The sequence below is a fragment of the Balearica regulorum genome, chromosome 4 (genome assembly GCF_011004875.1).
Source record: "Balearica regulorum gibbericeps isolate bBalReg1 chromosome 4, bBalReg1.pri, whole genome shotgun sequence".
In the NCBI taxonomy this organism is placed as follows: Eukaryota; Metazoa; Chordata; class Aves; order Gruiformes; family Gruidae; genus Balearica; species Balearica regulorum.
In genome coordinates, this window is record NC_046187.1 from 78369836 (window position 1) to 78389465 (window position 19630).

Consider the following 19630-nt stretch of genomic DNA (forward strand, 5'->3'; position numbering starts at 1 on the left):
TTAGTGTAGCAAAAATCAGTCATAGTTTTAAAAAAGGTAGTACATAACAGATAAGGAGATCCGGAGAAACTCTAGAGAGAGGTTTACTCGGTATTAAATGATAATGAAACATCTGTACATTCCATCTGTATCATCCATCACTGATTATGTGAAAGAACATTTGATTCGGCAAATTACAGAAGCCTAACCCTCTAGCTTTTACACAGAAAAAAAAAAGGAACAGGTTATACAACCTTGAAAATATCCAATCTTTCTTTTGTGTACACAGAAGCAAAATAATGTGCGAGTTTTTGTATACTAGGCTGTTTCTGAACACTTAGTCATTAAAAATATCGGGTTTTTTCTCCTAGAATGAACAGTTTTCAAATATACTGAGAAAATGTGTTTTATTTAAAAATATACATGTTTAAAGATAAAAGTGCAGATTCAGATCCCTACGTACAAAAGGCTCCAGATCTACGTTGCCAAACTTGAACCTGTTCCTGCAGTTGTAGTCCATGCTTCTACCCAGAACTATCCATTTTTCCTTCCTAATGCTCACACAGAGCCATCCATCACACTGACCCTCAGTGAAGTCTTTTCTATCCCTATCTATTTTATATTGCTCTGTTCATGTTTATAAATTTATTTTTTTTTAAGTCCTTTTCAAAAAGCATCTTTCTTTACTAGTTTTCCACCAAAGCAATTAGATTGTGACATCTGGCACAATCACTGCAACAGGCAACTACAAAGAGCCACCCAATTTTCTAAGTTTTCAGTTTCATTCACAAAAATAGCAATGATGCTGAATTTTAAGTTATCCCACAGCCAGATCTTTGAACCTTAGCCCAGAGTTAGTCCTAGCCCAAGTATTGCTTTACTTGGTCTAATCTGTAAGGTTGTATTCAGATCCAACAGGAAAGTACTGAGTCTTCCAAGTTTCAGCGTGACATTTCTTCATGGGTGTGCCCTTGCCCTGTAAAAGAAGTAAGCCAACGAAGAGAAGTTTGATTTTCTTTCATTCTAGGATGGCTTAAGTCAAATTAATTTGCACGTGATATGGATGCACACACAGACAGTGAACCACAATTCTGTCATACGTGGTTACGTGGTAAGTGTTGGTAACTTCACCATGATGCTTTACCAGACAGCTAAGGGAAAGCTAATCAGCAGACAGTGTACTAAATGTGTCTGTGTAACACGCTTCCCTAAAGAGTATCTTCAAGATTGAAAGTCTGATTAGTCTTTGCTCAATCTGACATGAAGCTGGGTTGCTTGAAATTGCTTTTTGATCTGAATAAAGGCTGTGATACAAGAGCGATGTTGTAGCAAAGGCATTTTGGGGTAGCATCAGAAGAGCATCACCTCAAAGGAATTGCCAATTATTTTTTCCACTTCTACAGTGTACAAAGTTCAAGACAAAAGTTACTTTGAGAATGTGAATCAGGTTATAACATTTCCAAAATGCACGGCTAAGCAAGAAATGTCATTCACTCAAGCCATCATCGAAATGTTTCTAATTACATCCGTGACTAATTACATTACCGTATACTTTTTAAGTAGTGGTTTTAAAATTACACCACTTGGCTCAAAATTGATTCCTTATTTTTAGGCAATTCTTCCTATCAGCTTGAACCAACAGTGCTTAATCAGATGATAAGTTTTCACGTAGAATTGCTGATTATAGTCCCAAACCTGCAAAGTGCCGCAGGATCAGAAGCAGACAAGAAGAGGAGGGGGTGAAAAAAAAAAAAAAGGAAAAAAACAACCCCCAAAAGGTTCACTTCGTTCTATAATTCAGCTAGGAATAATTAGTGCAGTTATTTTATATGATATCCTAAGGATATACTGAAACTCTGTGTCTTTTGTGTGGTATCAAGAAAGGACACTGAAAATAGGCCAGAAATTTGAGATTGTTGCTCCCCACCAGCATTTCTGCCACTGAATGGGACATTCCCTTAGAGCTAGAAAGTCCTGTGTCTGCAGAACACGTCATACACCTTAGTTGGTCATCACAGGAGACAAATCTAATGCTGTGCTGTTATCTTCTGGGTTTTAAATAGTCAATTTGGCTTTGATGGCATGAAGAAGCTAACCATCATTCTAGAAGCCTACAACAACTTTGCACTGTCCGGTTCTCATGTACAGCTCAGGAGTGGGTGCAGAGCACCAGCGGCTTTGGATAGGCATGACCTGTGAGAGCAAATCGTGACTCAACAGGAAGATTGTCTTTCCAAATGCCAATTAAAAATAAAATAAATAAATAAATACATGTACTCTACCTATTTTTTACCTGACTGCACTAGATACCTAGATAGATAGTGGGTTGCTCCTTGGTCGGATGTTTTGTTTTCTCTTCTACACACATTTCCCGACAGCAGCCATGTGCAGTCAGCTCAATACTCCCCAAGTAATTGTACACGTGTTCCCAAGAGGGTTTGGCTTTGAAAACCATTTACAGCATACCAAAAGGTGAATTTTCCTCTCCAAAGCTGCTCCAGCATTTTTCAGACCTTTAAGCTGACACCTTAACTAAATTTTCTGATGTTGTCTTGCTAAAGATTTAAACTAATGGGTATAGATAAATCCTTTAAGGAATACATGATCTCTTGCCAACATTCTTGGCAAAATTTATGCTCTTGTTAATAGTTTTGTACTCATACATTAAACAGCCCTTAAGTGCTTCCACTTGGCTATATAAATACGATCATTTTATTTATGTGAATATTTCTGTTCAGTATATTTGTTGTGAGGTACCTGATCTCAGTTTAAATCTGGATAAGACAGGAAAGGTAGGCGATTTCCGTCCCTTCCTGGCATTTGGTTTGGACGATGAATAAAAAGGTCGTACTAAGGTCCGGACTTTTTTGTGGCAGGTGTTGCAGAAACACATCGTTGCCCAGCACACTTTGCAGATTAAGACACGAACACATGAAACAAGACACGAAGGTTGAATTTGCACTTAAATGAATGGAGGAAAGAAGTATTACAATGTTTTCTGTTCCATTTATGTTTCTGAGTATGGGAAATTTTCCCTATTGAATCTATTTGATGAAAACCAAAAGAAGATGAATCATATCAACCGAAATATGTGAATACTATTTGAAAAAAGGGAAAAAGCTAGAAACAATAATTTTTAAATAAAAATAATGTTTAAAAAAATCAATTCCTTTATAATAAAAAAATGGAGCTTAAGAAACAATTTGAATTACTTTGTTTAGGGTCAAACAAATACTTTTTCAATTCAAAATAGTTTCATCTTTCTTTTCATTTTTGCCAGACTGACTATAAATGAAAGTAAAATGAATTATCAAAAGAACATATTGATTTTTATTTTTTTTTTTTTTCATTTCAGTCCACGGACAATAACAAAAATGAAATCAGGTATTCACGCATTCCTAGTATTTTTGTTGTTGCGAATGCAAGGGTAGAGGTTGGAAGTAAACAAGTAGCAAGAAAGGAAGACGTGAGTAGGTTACATGAGAGAGATGAGCTGTAAATCAGGGTTTGAGGAAAGATGAGGTAATGAATGTTTGGATTTTAGTATGGAGCTTTTCCTGTGTTTAGAAGCACAGTACAGGGGAAAGTGTGGATATACAGGATAAGTTGACGGCTGGACAGTAAAATCTGAGAGTGTTGGGAAAGGTCAACATCCTAACAGGGTAATGAGTCAAACAGGCTGGAGCTGGCTAACGAAGGGGCTTGACTTTAAAGACAAGAAGCTGTTACTTGGTATAGACATGAAATTGGAGCTCGCATTTGAGTATTCTAGTATTTGGCAAGCTCCCTCATATAAGAAATGAAAGTACTAAGTGTTGTGGATTTAATGTGCCCCATTTGCTTTCCTCACTCACGCTGATTTTGCTGTCAAAAAACCCCAGTGGCATTTGGCTAGCTAACTTGGTATATAAGCCGTATGGTTTCAACTGGCTTTTCAAAGTAATTCTTATTTGCCAGAGGGGAGAAAATGAAAAAAAAAAAAAAAATCGTATTTCCAGGACTGTTTCTGTGGTACTAGAAATGTACAATGTAATCTGTCCGTTATTTCCCATTGCCACCAAGGTCACACCTATCTGGCAAAAAGCCTTGATTAGAGGCTATTTTACCAGACATATTTTAGCTGTTCAGAGTTAGACATCGTTTTGCTATTGTGTGGACAAAGATTATAGTGTTTAAAAACCATGTTCACCCCCAGATAATTTGTCTTTATTACAGTAAATTTATATATTGATCTTTTACTACAGTAGCATCTAACATTATGTTTAGCATCCATATTCTATCATGCAGGCCTCTGCACAGCTATAAGAATGTACTCTAGGTATGGTGGATATATTATTACATATATATAAAATTTAGAATTATATATAATATAGAATTATATATGTCTGAGGGAGGAGGTTTTTTCTGGGATCCCATTGACTGTAACACTTAGAAAATACTTCCTCTGGGGGTTTTTTATTCCCCTTTCATAAGGATTTTTTTTTCCTTAATTAATTTTTTGGCAAATTTCTCAGAAATTTTCTACCTATTATATATCTATACATTTTTCTTTCTTCTTCTTTTTTAACATTCTCACACTTCTTTGCATTTGGAAGGATATCAAAATACTAGAGAGGCCATACTACTTTCATTGGCCCTTTCAATGAAGAAAAATATAGTCAGACATAATAAATAGACATAGAAGAAAAATTAAGTACTATTTCTCTGAAGAACATATAAAAAGTGAGCCTATATATATAGGCTCAAGTCATATATAAATGACTTGATGCATATTTTTATTTAAGGGTTTGCAGGAAGATGGATCCCAGCCCATTAAAACTAAAATTTCCAGAAAGACAGGCACTCTGATGTATCATCTGTCAAGGTAAGGGTACGAAGAACCACTAGCTGACTGATATGATGGATTTTCATTTTCTTACTTGCTTTTCGAAGGAAGAAAGTGTGGAGCTGAACAGCTGGTAACATTTGCTAAAAGATTATGGTGCTGAGATTCTGATTTAAATTTGACTTCTTGGCCATAAACATATGAACAACACACGAAATGTTCCTATTCCTTAACATATTTTCATTTGAGAAGAATTACTTCAACTGCTTCCTATATAAAAAGTGTATAGGAGTAAAGAGCAAAGTAGTCTCCAACTGAAAAACCCTGCATTTCCTGTAAAAGGAAGTCATATAAGAGGCACAAAGCTTTCTTTAGGGTAGCTGCTACCACCTTCTGTAAGACTGTTGAAACACATGTAAATGAGAAGAAAGGTTAAGAAAAAATTAAAAAAAATATTTGGCAATATAGTAAGACTCTTCCCTAGATTGTCTCCTTTAGGCTTAGAGCTACAAAAGCCTTTCCTTATAGATGTGACAGGGTAACCAAGTCAAAATATCTCTGACTACTCCACCGTATGATGTAGCTTGGCAATATTTTAGAAATGGTGTGAAACTAGCTCATATGCTGTCACAAATACTGTTAGCACCTCTCATATGTGCAGGTAAAGAAAGTAGTCTGTGGTATTTGCAGCCTTTGACCCATCAGTACGTAAACTCTACTGGCTGGACAGTGGGATCGAGTGCACCCTCAGCAAGTTTGCCGACGACACCAAGCTGTGTGGTGTGGTCGACACGCTGGAGGGAAGGGATGCCATCCAGAGGGACCTTGACAGGCTGGAGAGGTGGGCCTGTGTGAACTGCATGAAGTTCAACAAGGCCAAGTGCAAGGTCCTGCACATGGGTTGGGGCAATCCCAAGCATGACTACAGACTGGGCAGAGGATGGATTGAGAGCAGCCCTGGGGAGAAGGACTTGGGAGTGTTGGTGGACAAGAAGCTCAGCATGACCCAGCAACATGCGCTTGCAGCCCAGAAAGCCAACTGTGTCCTGGGCTGCATCAAAAGAGGGGTGACCAGCAGGTCGAGGGAGGGGATCCTGCCCCTCTACTCTGCTCTGGTGAGACACCACCTGGAGTACTGCGTCCAGCTCTGGGGGCCCCAGGGCAAGAGAGACATTGAGCTGTTGGAGCGAGTCCAGAGGAGGGCCACGAAGCTGATCTGAGGGCTGGAGCATCTCTGCTATGAGGACAGGCTGAGAGAGTTGGGGTTGTTCAGCCTGGGGAAAAGGCGGCTCCGGGGAGATCTAATTGTGGCTTACCAGTACCTGAAGGGGCCTACAGGAAAGATGGTGAGGGACTGTTTATCAGGGAGTGTGGTGACAGGACAAGGGGTAATGGGTTCAAGCTGAAGGAGGGTCGATTTAGATTAGATATTAGAAAGAAATTGTTGACTGTTAGAGTGGTGAGGCCCTGGCCCAGGTTGCCCAGAGAAGCTGTGGCTGCCCCTGGCTCCCTGGCAGTGTTCAAGGCCAGGTTGGATGGGGCTTTGGGCAACCTGGGCTAGTGGAGGGTGTCCCTGCCCGTGGCAGGGGGGTGGAACTGGATGGGCTGTGAGGTCCCTTCCAACCCAAACCATTCTGAGATTCTATGATTCTGGTAAAATTTAGAGGAAGATGTTTGCTCACTAAAACTAGCCTGAGACCACCAAACTTGTTTAATTATAAGCAAATAAATAATTAAATAAAGTCATAGCATTTTCCAAGCTTTGTCATCAGAAGTTGTCTATGAAAGCCATCCAGAAGCGCAAGGCTGGACCAGTATGTGGAACTGGGATAACAATACATACAAGGAAGAACACTGTTCTGTTTTTCTGAGAGGAGTCCTTGCAAACATAGTGTGAACATTAGAAATCTCTAAAAACCTAAATAAAATCTGGATCATAACTGTACTGCACTGTAGATCTGAGGTAAGTGATCAGACAGCATGCCTACGGTAATTGTCAATGAGAGCTTTGAGTTATAAGAAAATTGCAGCGAAGGGCTGATTTCACAGAGCATTCTGAATCATTTGATGAGGCGACCTGATTTAAGCTACAGAAATTTCAGTAAAACCAGGAAAAGTCATACAAATAGAAGTAGAAAATATGTCAGATATTTCAAATATGGAACTGTATCTTGCGAAGCGGAGAGTCTAGAAGAGTGTTTGGATTTATAGAAGTCTGGAAAGCCACCTTTACAGTCAAAGACTAAACAAGATCAATTTAGTTTATCTGAGAAAAGATTATGATTAAGTCACCTTCTAATCTATAAGTAGGAACATGGGGAGAAGACTTCTGATAATGGAAAGCTCTTTAATCTAGCTGACAGAAGCAGGGCAAGAGCCAATGGACAAAATCATTTAAATCATTTTGGAAATACAACACACATTTTTAAACCATGGGGGCTCTGTGTAACAAATTACTAAAGCACGTTATTGATTCCCCATCATTTTAAGTCTTTATGGTGGGATATTTTTCTAGGAGAAGAGTCCTAACGCTGCCAAAAGTGAGAGCCTTGATGCAAGAAGTGCTTAGTGAAATATATACATATATATATAGTGAACTGTACCAAAGATCAGACTAGGTGAACATAATGATGTCTTCTGAGTTTATAATTGATAAATCTTCAATATTACATCATGGTTTATGCACTTCCATAGCTTCTGTGTGTGATAAGTTGCATTGTCCTCTGGGGAAAATTAAAAATAGATAATTCTTTTGTGTTCTTTTCCTTTTCATTTTGTGGAATCTTCTAACCTAGCTGGCTAGTTTGTGCCTGCTGAAGAGGAGAGTTGGTATCATTTAGCGCTTCACAAACCTGTGGCATATGTTTCTGGGCTTCATTTTGTACACTACAGCTCACTGACTCTAAGATTTAATATCTTGTACCCTTCATTCTCCCACGCACCTCACTTTTGTTGTTGTTGTTGTCGTCCCTGATATTTTTAAGAAATGCAAAAAAAACCTTCCTGCAGAGCAACTGCACCTAAATACTCATGAGCTTCATTTCTGTGATACATTGGGTCATCTCTGCATCTATCACCTGCAGCTGAAGTTGTGGATGTGGTTTTAAAAGTCTAGAGCAGGAGCAGAATGTGTGGGAATATTAGAGGAGGTTGCTAAGAAAAAAATGTATTGACAGTCACATCAGTTTATTGAGTAGCAGGCAAGAATTTAATGGCGTTTGCTAATATAGTAGTTTGTAATTGTTTTGTTTAGTAAAAAAAAAGTAAGATAGGCTGTTTCCATAGAGCAAAGCAAACGTAGATATTCAGCTGTAAGGGGGTGTGTAGAGGGTGTCTTAAGTTGTGCTCATCAAGTGGTGAAAGATTTTACTGAGCTGAGGTTTGGTAGAAGTCTTCAGAGAGGGTACATCAGTGCTGGTAAAGAGAATTGGTGAGAAATGATTTTTAACGAATAACGCAGGAAGTGGCAGTAATTGTAACAAACAGTTCTGCTGGCGGGGATTGACTCATTCCCACAGTCAAGACGTCGTTGATAGAAGTACTTTCACTCACATTAGGATCCTGACTACCCGAAATCATCCCAGACATAATGGCTTGCTTTGAAAGAGCAGGAGGCATTAAACAGATTGGCCAATCCAGGACAAATAACCGTACTAAAATTTATTGAAAGCTTGTTCACCAAATAATATATCCTGCAGTTGAATCCAGTGGCTTTTGGTCTCCACATACTTGTAACCCAGCCTGTGATTTCAACTCAATAGCACTCAATAGATTCTGTAAAATATGTCTTTGGAAGACTGTAATACTAGTAGAAATTTTGGGTCAAGGACTACATAAAGACAGAAGCAACAACAAAATTGTAGTTCTGTAAAGAGGAGGGAGACCGGTACACTAACAGTATGATTCATCCTCCTTAACTCCAGCCATCCAAAAGGTAGGTGTTGAATCAAAGTTAGTCATCCCTTTTTTGTCACTTACGGAGGAAGATGTATCCTGCCTGCTTTAGACAGCTACTTTGGGAATTGCTCTTTAGAAAGACTTCCCTCCCTCCGTTGCCGGTGAAGGACACCCAGGGGAGCAGCCACTGGAAAGCTACATCTTCCAACCTAAACCCAGACAAGAAGTCTGCTCTTAAGGTCCACTCTGTGCTGAAACCAAGGATCTGTGGCTCAGTCTGTTCAAGGGATACGTACAAGGGTACGTTGGTTTCAGTGCATGCACAAGTTTCAGTTAAAATAATTAAAATAGAAGAGAAAGCAAGGGAGAGGCAGAGACAAAGTAAAATTAAGTTAACCACAAGACCTCAAGAATCACGCTTGCCTCTTCAGCCGATAGCAAAAATAAGAACATGATCCTATTCTCAATGAATTGAAACAAGGAGAAAAATTGTGTCCAAATGAGGGGATTCAACCAATATACTGTCATAGTGTTGTTGGGGGTTCAATTAAAAAAAAAAAAAAATCAGCAGAGAAAGTATAATAAAGCATTGAAAGAGAAGTTTGGATTGGCATTTCGCTTTTTATCAGCTCTCTGCTACAGAATGATTTACTGCAGGGTTTGTATTGATTTACAGTTATTGGACAATTTGTAATTTATGTTGATAAAGCAATAAGGGAGTACTGAAAATATTTATTAAATATGAGAAACTCTGTAGCACTTGGGCATTAATCAAAGCTGATCATCTACAATATATGTGCTAATAAACCATTAGTGAATATTTAACCTGCAAACACAAGACAACAAGCTGATAGATCACCTCCTTCAGGAGCAGATAGACTTCATCTAGAAGATGAAGAATCTTAGAATTATTTAGCTTGTGACGCAGCACAGGAATTAAGAGTGGGAAGCAATTTTACCCTGTGAATTTCTTTTTTAGTGACGGAGTTCTTTAAGAAAAGAGTGCTAGAACTATTTTTGTTTCTTGTTGATTTCAACATCAGCAATCCTGGGGTTTGCAAAAATCTTAAAAGATATTTATAAGGGTGAGTCAGATACTCTATTGTATAATATAATCAGGTGGCCGCCTTTGATTTTAATACAGAAAGCGTAATAAAACGTGAGTATGAGAACAACTTCATGAGAAAAGCCGAAAGGAACTGAGGCTTCTCAGCACTTCATTGCAGGTGTCAGAGAAGTATTAGGGGTCAGTTTAGCTCTTGTGTGAGTGTCCTGGTTAATCAGAGATTAATGAATCGTTTGTTCAACAAATGGTGCAAAAGACTGGGCACCCTTTTCTGACCAGCTGAGCTAGTCCCTTGCTAGGCAGATCTCCAGGTCAGGGGACAGGTTTCTTGCTGGCCCTGTCCTTGAAGGGGTGGAGGGTTGCTGGAAGGGACACTGCCTAGGAAGGAGTTAAGCCATTAATGCCTCCTGGTTGATTCATTTTCTGCTTCAACTCATTTTAATTCTCATTCTAATTGTTTCCTTTCAAGAAGGGCATTTGTAGAAAGGTTATCAGCTTCTTGGAAGGACACACCAAAGCCACCAAGCACAAACCTAGCTCACTTTTCCAAATGAAACAAGCTATAGCCAGACAAATCCTGGCTTCATTCATGTGAATGGGAGTTTTCCCCGTCAACGAAGACCAGAATTTGGCCCTAAGCAAAAAGTTTCAGCTCTGAGTGACATGCATATTACAAGTGTTAAAAGATGGTTGCTTTTAAATTAGGAATAGGGAAAGGAGGAAATGGGCTTCTACAATCCGTATTCAGTGATGGTGGGCCATATAACCAAGAGCCAACAGCAGCAGCAAACTGCTGTTACCGGGGGAGCATAATATGGGATGTGAAACATTAAGCTTTATAGATGTGGAGACTCACTACACAGAAGTTAGCATTATAATTACCGGAGGAAATGATAACATTATGGCAGATACTGAGGGCGTGTATGATGCATTTATGAGACAAGGAATTACTATGAATTGCAAAGGCATCCCTTAAACTATCTTAACTAAAGACCTTTCAAAACTGCCATTAAAACCTTTTTTAGAGAGGCTGCAAAAGTTCACCATGCATTAAAAATTCCTTTTGCAAAGTTTCAACCTGTGAAGCATTAATATTTCCTTTAATTTAGCTTGTGTGCTATTTACAAATTAGAATTGACTGCCTATGTAAACAGAGCAGTTGTAGGTAGTTATTCCGTTATACGGAATGATTGCTTTTGTTATTCCCCACCACCCCCCCAGTTAAAACTGCCAGACTATACCACTTACTCACAGGAATGACTCTTCACGAAGATTTTTATTTCCCAATCACAATATTGATACAAAATATATTCAATTCTTAGTAGGTATTCCTGGCACACACTGTAACAGTCCATCTGTTACTAACACCCTGCTATGCATAATGTTTAAACTGTGTGGCTTAGGGGTAAGAATGGTTGGGATTTTTTTTTTTTTTTTTTTTTTTTTTTTTTTTGGACCATACCTGTCATTTGTTTAGCACAGTGGGCATGGGAGGAAGGAGAAGCCGGCTTGGCTGAGGTGTAGGTGCTGCCGAAGTGTGTGTTAGGAGGTGCAGTAGCAGGACATGTCCTAATAATACAATCAAGCACAGCTATAGAGTAGCGGGACTGTTGGCAGAAATCTGGTTTTAAAATACAGAGATGTTCTGCTATAGCTTCTGAGGACCCTGCTCACAGGTGTAATGGATGATAGAGGTATAACCTGTCCTCTCATACACCTTGTCTGGTGACAGCAGCACCGATGGTTCCCAAGCCTTTTCCCACACCATGTTTGTGTCCATGATTCCTCTGCTATCTCACTTTGACATTCACTGATCTACTTCTGTTGTTCAATGTAAAGATGTCAAGGGGACCCAATAAGGGTTGAAGACTTCTTTCACTTTATGCTATTTAGGAAATATATTTATAAACAAATGCAAAGCTGCAAAAGATTTTTTTTTTTTTGTTTTGCCCAGAAGGATGGCATATCAGAGTTTCCATTTATGTCTCTAGATATGCTGGAGGAGGGGTGGTGAGAAAAGACCTTGTAGGTACATCCAGTGATTTTTCTCCACGGCGGCATTTAAAAAAAAGGAAACAAAAAAGTTTATCCAATGCATGCTTCAGTGCCCTAAATTTTAAACACAAATGCTGCTTGCCCCCAATGTTTTTACGAGTTCCAGGTGGAAGTTCTATAGCCTCAATGATTCAGCAATATCTGGAGATAGCGCAAGCCCATCAAAGGTGCAGGAATTACCCCAATCCTTCCTTTCTGTTGCCAGTAGAATACACAGCTAGCAATTCCCAAAGCCTCCCTCCAGCATTTCTCTGTTGGATTCACATAACATGTCAAAAGAAATGGTTTTTCTCTTTGATTACTGCACTAAAATAAAAAGCACCGGAAAAAGCAACATCTCAAAAACTTCCATCGCAGTTACATGAAAAATCCAGCTCCCTGTAAAAAAGCGTAGTAACTCGGGAGTCACAGTTGCTGCTCCTTGTTACAGCACTTTAGTATTACAATGCCATTTTGAGGTCCTTAAGTAAGAAAGGGCAAGTCAGCAATCAACTTCATAGGCCAATAGACTAAAATATATCAAGTCCAGCTTTAGTGCATGTGGACTCTGCAGAAGTTCTCTTCGGTAGCTTAACTGCAGAGCCTGGAGGAGAACAACGTTTTCCTTTCCTGTTGGCTTGTAGTTAAAGCAGGACATGAAGTTCTGGCTCTAAAGGTCTAAGATTTATTGTCTTAAGCGATCATAGACAAATATATAAAATTATACACACAGCTTTAAGTGTATTTAGGTGCTTAAGTTTTACTAAAGCAATTTGGAATTAGGCAACTAAATACCTTTCAGAAGCTTGAAGATCCCTTTCAAGCTCTGCTGCTGCCTTTTTTTCCTTCTTTTAAATTTCTAAGACAACAAGAAACATCTGTGTTAGTGGCTTTATTTTCAGCACTGCCAATTATGTGCTGTTCTAATTAGAGTCAACGAGAGGTGTGGGCTTTTACTTCCCTTGTAAAAACATTATCAAATGAAACAGGGCATTTTATTCCAGCCTTCTCACTTGATTCAGCACATCAGAGGTGCGGGGTGGTGAAGATGTGAACGCACGTTTTGAAGACCTGAGAATGAGGAGAGCAGGAGGAGCTGATCCCGTGTGTTACAAGCAGCGCTACAGCCATTTGATTACTCTGGATTTACAGCAGGACTGAGGTAAAGATGGAACAAGCACACGCTGAGCCCCAGACCCAAAGGTGGAACACCAAAAGGTGGAACAAGCACATGCTGACCTCCCAAAGAGTTCAGGCTTGGCTATGCAAGACCATATCTACAAACAAAAGCCCTTAAAGGACTCAACCTCAGCCCAAGCACTTTGCAATTAGCAACAACTTTGTAATTAGTGTGACATTTTCAGTACAGAAGGACATTTGAGGTCAAGATCTCAGTATCCCCTGTTCAACACTTAGGATTTCCCTTTCTTCCTCCAGCTACCATTGCTGCTACTAGGCTTGGCTGGCTCCACACCAAATTGCCAATTTTTTCCTCTTTGCACCGAACAACCAATTCAAAAAACGGCCACGTGGATGATGGATACAAAGGCAGGGAGGGATTTAAATCAGTTGGGAAATACGGAGATTGGAAATGTTTGTAGCAAAGGGAAACTAATGGGTCTTACTGAGTAGGACCATCTTCAGCTCGGCTTTCTCACCCCTATTACCCATCAAATAGGACTGAAGTTACATATTTATCTGGGGAAGGATAATGAAGAAACTGTGAGTAGAAAACAAAGAGCTTGTTACAAGTCAAAGATTAGCTCATGTTGTAGCCCAGACATCTCCCTGCGAGCAATATAGTCAGCAGAGCATAAAACTACGTTTTACTTTCCAGGTGCATTCAGATACTGTAGCAACAGCAGAAAAACACACAGCTTTCTAACAAGACAGCAGAATAACTCAGCTTTCTTCATTGGCTAGGAGATCAATTTACCCACAGCCACAGGATGCCAGATACTCAATAGGAAAGCAGATTCCTCCGTGGAGTTGTTTGCCCCGTCAAAACCCACTGGATCGAGTTGTCATTGGGAGGCAATCCTCGTTCACCTAGGTGAGTGGGTTACGCACCAGTTGCCTAGTTTGGGGATTGCTGATTAACTTGAAGAAATACAGCATGCTTATTTGGAAACAATAGTGAAGTTACCGCTGGAGGAAGATCTGACGTGTGTTATACCACAAATCTGAGTCACCAGTAGCGCACGCAAGATTTGGCATAGAGTGTCAGTAGAAGAGAGTATGTGATAAAACAACATTCAGGATGCAAAGGAATTACAGTAATATTGATTCTTTATGGCTCTGGGATGCTTTCTAATTAATTATTCAGAGAAAAAGAATAAAACTGCTGGTTCCCACTGGAAATACAGAACAAAGTTATTTAATGAGCCACCGTAAAACATAAACAAGTTCAGTTGGCATTATGCAGATAAACTCAAAGAACTTTTTCAAGATAATAGTTTAAAAAAGGGAACATACTTCAGAAGTTATAATAACATTACCTCACAGTCCAGCTGTTTACATTGTACTTTCAGCTTCTTTGAAATGATGCCAAAATAAAGCAAATTTGAATATTATCTGCAGAGAAGTTCTCTATGGAATAATCACCAGAATGCTTTTCATTATAACACAATTATATCATCAGCTTCTAATGATCAGAATGCAGAGCAGCTGATTATTTTCATAATGCAATTACTTCATAACATTTTAGAAAACTCAGCTGCATGCAAACAGTTCTCTCCAAATACCTCATTTGTCTGATTAATCGTATGATGGGAACTCCTCTCTCTTGCCCCCTTCTAAATGTTCACCTGTTTTCAGGGTGCTTGGTGATTACAGCAATAAACGCCCAGGAGGAAGATGGGTTGTTTCTCAAGAATATACAGACTGATCCTAATGGGCAGATTTGCAAAGTGAGGCAAACGCAATTGTTCACGGATATTTGCCCTTGCCATTTTTTTATGTGTGCAAACCTCAAGGTACGCATATAAATCAGGTATTTGTGCGTGGGTTTTATGAGTTTACAAATGCAGAGAGCTGACGTGCTGCTCCGTTGTACACACGCCCAAGTACTTGACGTGTCTAATGGGTATTTTTATATACAGACAATTCCAAATAGCTGACTTTAACCCTCCGGTCCTCGCTGTCAACACGAATCTCCAAGGCTTTTGTTAATAATGCTGTCTTTCATGTATATTTTAAAATAACTGTAATCCTAGTGGAACTAACCACATCATAAGAAAATATAAAAGGCTGCAGTATTTGATTGTTCAGCAAGATCATTTATACATAGATGTTGGAATAAAAATAATTAGCACTTCTAGGGACTTTCAGCTGAAGATCTGAAACCTTCTTTGTAACAGACGAGTTAGTCTTACATTTAGTCCCTTCCTTTGCAAAACTCCCTGACTTAAATAGAGAAGATACATGTGGGCCGTTATCCTGTTTCACTACTGAGGCGTTTGGGGGGTTTTAAGGTGCTTTGCTAAAGTTCACAAATCTTAAATGAGAGGGCCAAGAGCAGGACTGCATCTCCAGATGCCCAGTCCCTCTCCCGGCGAGATAACCACGTTACCTCTACGGATCAATAACGTTCTGAGAAGGTGAGAACTTCTGAAGGAAAAGATTTCAGGCAAGTCTACTGAAGCCTAGACATAATAAGCATGGATATTTACTTGAAAAGGGATCTGAATTAAATGCAAATATGAGAAGCAGACTTATGAGAAAAGAAAATTATTGTAACAATTATAATGGTAATAACAATGCTATTAGAGATAAGACTCCTATTGTAAATGCCTGTGTCATTTTAGGTGAATAATTTATTCATTTTAATTTCCTTAGACTGAAAGTATGCAGATTATCAGCTTTACTCAAAAGAGTTTCTTCACAATTTGGAAGGGGGAAAAATTGGTAAAATTACAGCTACTTAAGCTTGAACTCTAATTACAGTTAGAGAATCCCCTCTGCCTAACATTTTATTTCATATTGGTTCAAGTCACATATTCCACACCTGGATTTCTCTACAGCTATTAGCACCTCTGCATTTTAATTTTACCAGGCAAGTGATGAATGGCAAATCTAGGCTCAGTTTTTAAATAGAACCTTACACTGAATGCATTTTTACCATTTCCTATTTAAGAAAGAAAAAACCCAGCGATAAATATTCTTGCCTGTGCTTTATTCTGAGAAGCAGGAACCTCACTTAGGAAAATAATTTGTTTTAAACCAGCTTCCAACTCCTCCCTGAACATTTCTGGAAAAAAAAAAAAAAAAACCAAACCCCAAAAAAAACCCAAACCTGTCAATATCTAGCAGAGATTTTCCCCGCATCCCACAAAATCCCCTTCAATATGTGACACGTGGTTCTGCCCAGCGGGAGACATCACATCACCAACATAAAAACAAATAAACAACATGTTTTATCTGCTGCTCAGATTCCAATCCAATGCATTAAACTAGTTAAACTGGCTCTTTATGCAATTTGTTTATAGATTTGAAGAACTTCTATAAAAGGGTTTACCTGAAGCCAATGTAATTGGGGAAAAAAATGGCAAAAGAGAAGAAAAAAAAATGAAAGCCAAATAGAGCTCAGAGGCAGCTTTTGTCTGCGCTGTAGGAGGATATGTACATCCTCGCTGGGTGGCTCGTAACGGGTTTTTAGGATACAGGAAAGCATTTTAGGGAGCTTTAACTAAAACTGGGGATGCTCATGACTTGAGCTGTGGAAGCTCCGATCCTTTTGTCCTCGGCGCGCCTGCCGCTGGGTTCCCGGCATACATCCGGAGCCTTGCCTATGGAAAACGCGTCCTGTTGCATCAGTGGGACGCAAACTTCTTCCTAAACCTGGAGCCAGGCTGCCTCTGACCAAGCAGTAGGCAAGATGTTGCCTTTTCCCTCCATCTGCTGGCAAGCAGATTTGGTAAATATAGAAATAATTTCTTCAGGATTCTCCTTCTTGGGATTCTCCTTCTCAACTGCTCTTATTCCTAGCAGCTCTGGGAGGCTGTTAGTTGAACGCCTTCCCATTTTCTTCAGCACTTTAAATCAAGCCATTTTCAGTTAGTCATTTTTTACACTGTTTTTTAAATACATTGTCACCAAAAGATTGGCTGAATTTGTAACAGAAAACCTACTTTTGTGGCAAATAAAGCATTTAGACAATCATTTTGGAAACATCTAAATAAAAAAATACCTATTTATGAATAGTTTGAAGGACGCGAACTTTTCATAACATTTAAGGGAATGAAAAAGTCTTTTGGATCTTCCCAAAATAGCATGGGAAAAATTTTGATGGAATGTAGTAACTTCACATCGTACATGACAGGCCAACATACAGTAATAAAAAACTATCTGTATCCTTCATTAGGTGCTGTATGTGCGTGTTGTTTAATGAAACATGTCACTGGTAGTGTACAAGGGAAGCAGTACCCTGCGCAAATCTCTCCTTTCACTCAGCTGGACTTTTGCCACTGGTTTCAAAGACAGCATGTTATCTCATAATTAGAGAAAGCCCAGCAAAAACAGAAAAATAGGTCATCATGTTCAAAACAACTATGATTCGATGCTTCTGGCCAGTTATTTTTGTACACTGTGATTAATTTAAATTAATTTAATTTAGCTTGTTTTAATAATTGCATAACTTTTATCCGGATGCCCATGCCAGATGGCTCAACCAGCCTGAAAACAGGAAAGATGCTGTAATTGTGGCAGCGTAATAACATTTATTTACTACAAGTCTGACTGTCTCTGATGCTCATTAGAACTCTGCAGTATTGTGCCTTGCAGTATATTGCTTCAGTGCATTTCACTTTTATTCCACACAGCCTTTTTCTTCTTCAAAATGATTTGTGTAAATTTGGGAGGGGGCGTTAATGCACTTTTCCCCTTTTGTGCTTCTTATGAGAACTCCACCAGATCTCCCAGTTCTGGGTTCTGCCTCCACGCCGCTGCAAATCATCGGTGTTACTTCAGGGTTAAACTGGTGCCAAATCAATTCCTGGACTAATCATTGCCTGGATGACTTCTATGCTTCAGGAATTCTCTCTTAACGTTTGGATGATAAATACATCTTCAGGTTGTTAATTCCCTGATTCAGAATGGAGGAGATATTCTCCCTCTAAGTTCTTACTCAAAATCTTTCATTTGTAGAGCTGAGAAATCAGGAACTTTCTGCTTCCAATCAAGCAGCATGTCCTTTGGCTTCTTTCTGCTTATTATTTGATTTACATCTGCACACAGTAGGAAGCAAAAGTCATTTTTAATCTCAGATTTAGCATTAATGATTTCCAATGTTCCTCATTGCCCATGTGCACCCCAAAATTCATGCCAAAACTCTTGCATGATTTTTCAGAGACTGAGCAGTGATGTCAGAAAGATGGAAATATAACTGAATTAGCTTGTTTGAAGGGAAACATCTGAATTTTGGAGCAATTTGGGTGCGTTCAGCTTAGTTTCTCTTCACTACTACCCCTTTGCAGTTACTCCACTGCAGATCGTCTGCCCTGGTGGTTTGCTGACCCACCCGGATGCTCTTGTGCAGAGAGAGGACGGGTATCTGCCAGGTGCCAGACTTAGGTGTTTGTGCAGATTGCCAGTGGCTCTGCTCTTGGAGGAAGTCGTGTATCTCTTCTTTGGAAGCAACGTGTACATACCTGCTACTCCTGTCCTCAAAGAGGTCACGAGCAAAACTCATGACAGCTTCAGCTGGAACGAGAACAGGAGCCTGGTAGTCTATCTAGAACAAAATGCTGACCCTATCAAGCCACATACAAAAATTGTAGATTTTCTAGAAAAATCAAATGCTGCTGCTGGTTTTCTATATTAATGGAGAAAGAGATAGTTATAAATACACATCTTTGAGTATGTCAATGCAAAACGTTTGTTTAAATAAAATAAATCCATCAATATGCGGTTATTTGGGGCATTTCATGCTGTCATGCCCATCTGTGTTGTGCTACCAGAGATCCAAGTACTTTTGCCAAACACACATCAACAGGTCCTGTAGAACCATCGGGTTTTTTCTCACTTCTTCTGTATGTGATAATTTTGTACTGAAATAACAGATAATTTTAACGAAGCTTTTTAGGTAATGGGGGCAGGTTTTATTGCTGAAGTGACTGAAATACTTTCCTTAGAAGAACTGAAATCAATTGATTTGAGGAGAGAATTCATTAGCATGGACCAAAACCTATTTTCACTGAAATCAGATCAGCGGGAAATTTGATATGCATGATCAGGGGCCCACATTCTAATTACAATTAATCAGTTATCCGGTGTATTTGGCTGCTCTTTTTCTGTTCACAAATAATTTCGCAAATCACACTGATTTTCTTGCATACTTATTTCTTGTTTGTAATTGTTCAATGACTAATTTAAGCAAACACATTTCAGCTCATGATGTGTTCATGCACTATTTATTTAGATTTCAGGAGGGGTGTGTGCTTTGCTGTTTCTGAATGAGACATGCTACTTTTCTCTCTTTGAATAGATGTCTGAAAATTTCAAAGTGGGGATGATTCAAAAAGAAATGAGCATAATTCATTTGGAACACTCGTCTTGTTTGTTTATTAACCGAACAAAATGTAGTTGGGTTTTCATTTTCTTTCCCTGTTATCTATTAAAAGTCATGGGGAAAAGAAAGATAAGGGAAAATAAAGAAGACAAGAGCCAAAAATACTGGTGTGTCTTTTTTTTTCTGATTGAAAAACCAATGGCTGCAAAATGCTGGGCAAAGTGAAAAATAGGAGTCCTTGAGAAATGGTGGTTTTGTTAAAAAAAAAAAAAAAAAAAAAAAAGTCAGTGATATTTCATCAGAGGATAATGAATAATGAATG

General features: G+C 39.0%; 1 protein-coding gene across 1 annotated transcript in view; it reads right to left on the reverse strand.

Annotated features, from left to right (window-relative positions):
* The window catches only part of CTNNA2 (catenin alpha 2), a 535735-nt gene extending 517268 nt beyond the window's left edge, over positions 1–18467 (reverse strand). The window contains exon 1 of the mRNA XM_075752786.1: positions 18449–18467. The gene's annotated coding sequence lies outside the window, so the exon portion shown is untranslated. The remainder of the gene's footprint in view (positions 1–18448) is intronic.
* Positions 18468–19630: the final 1163 nt, after the last annotated feature.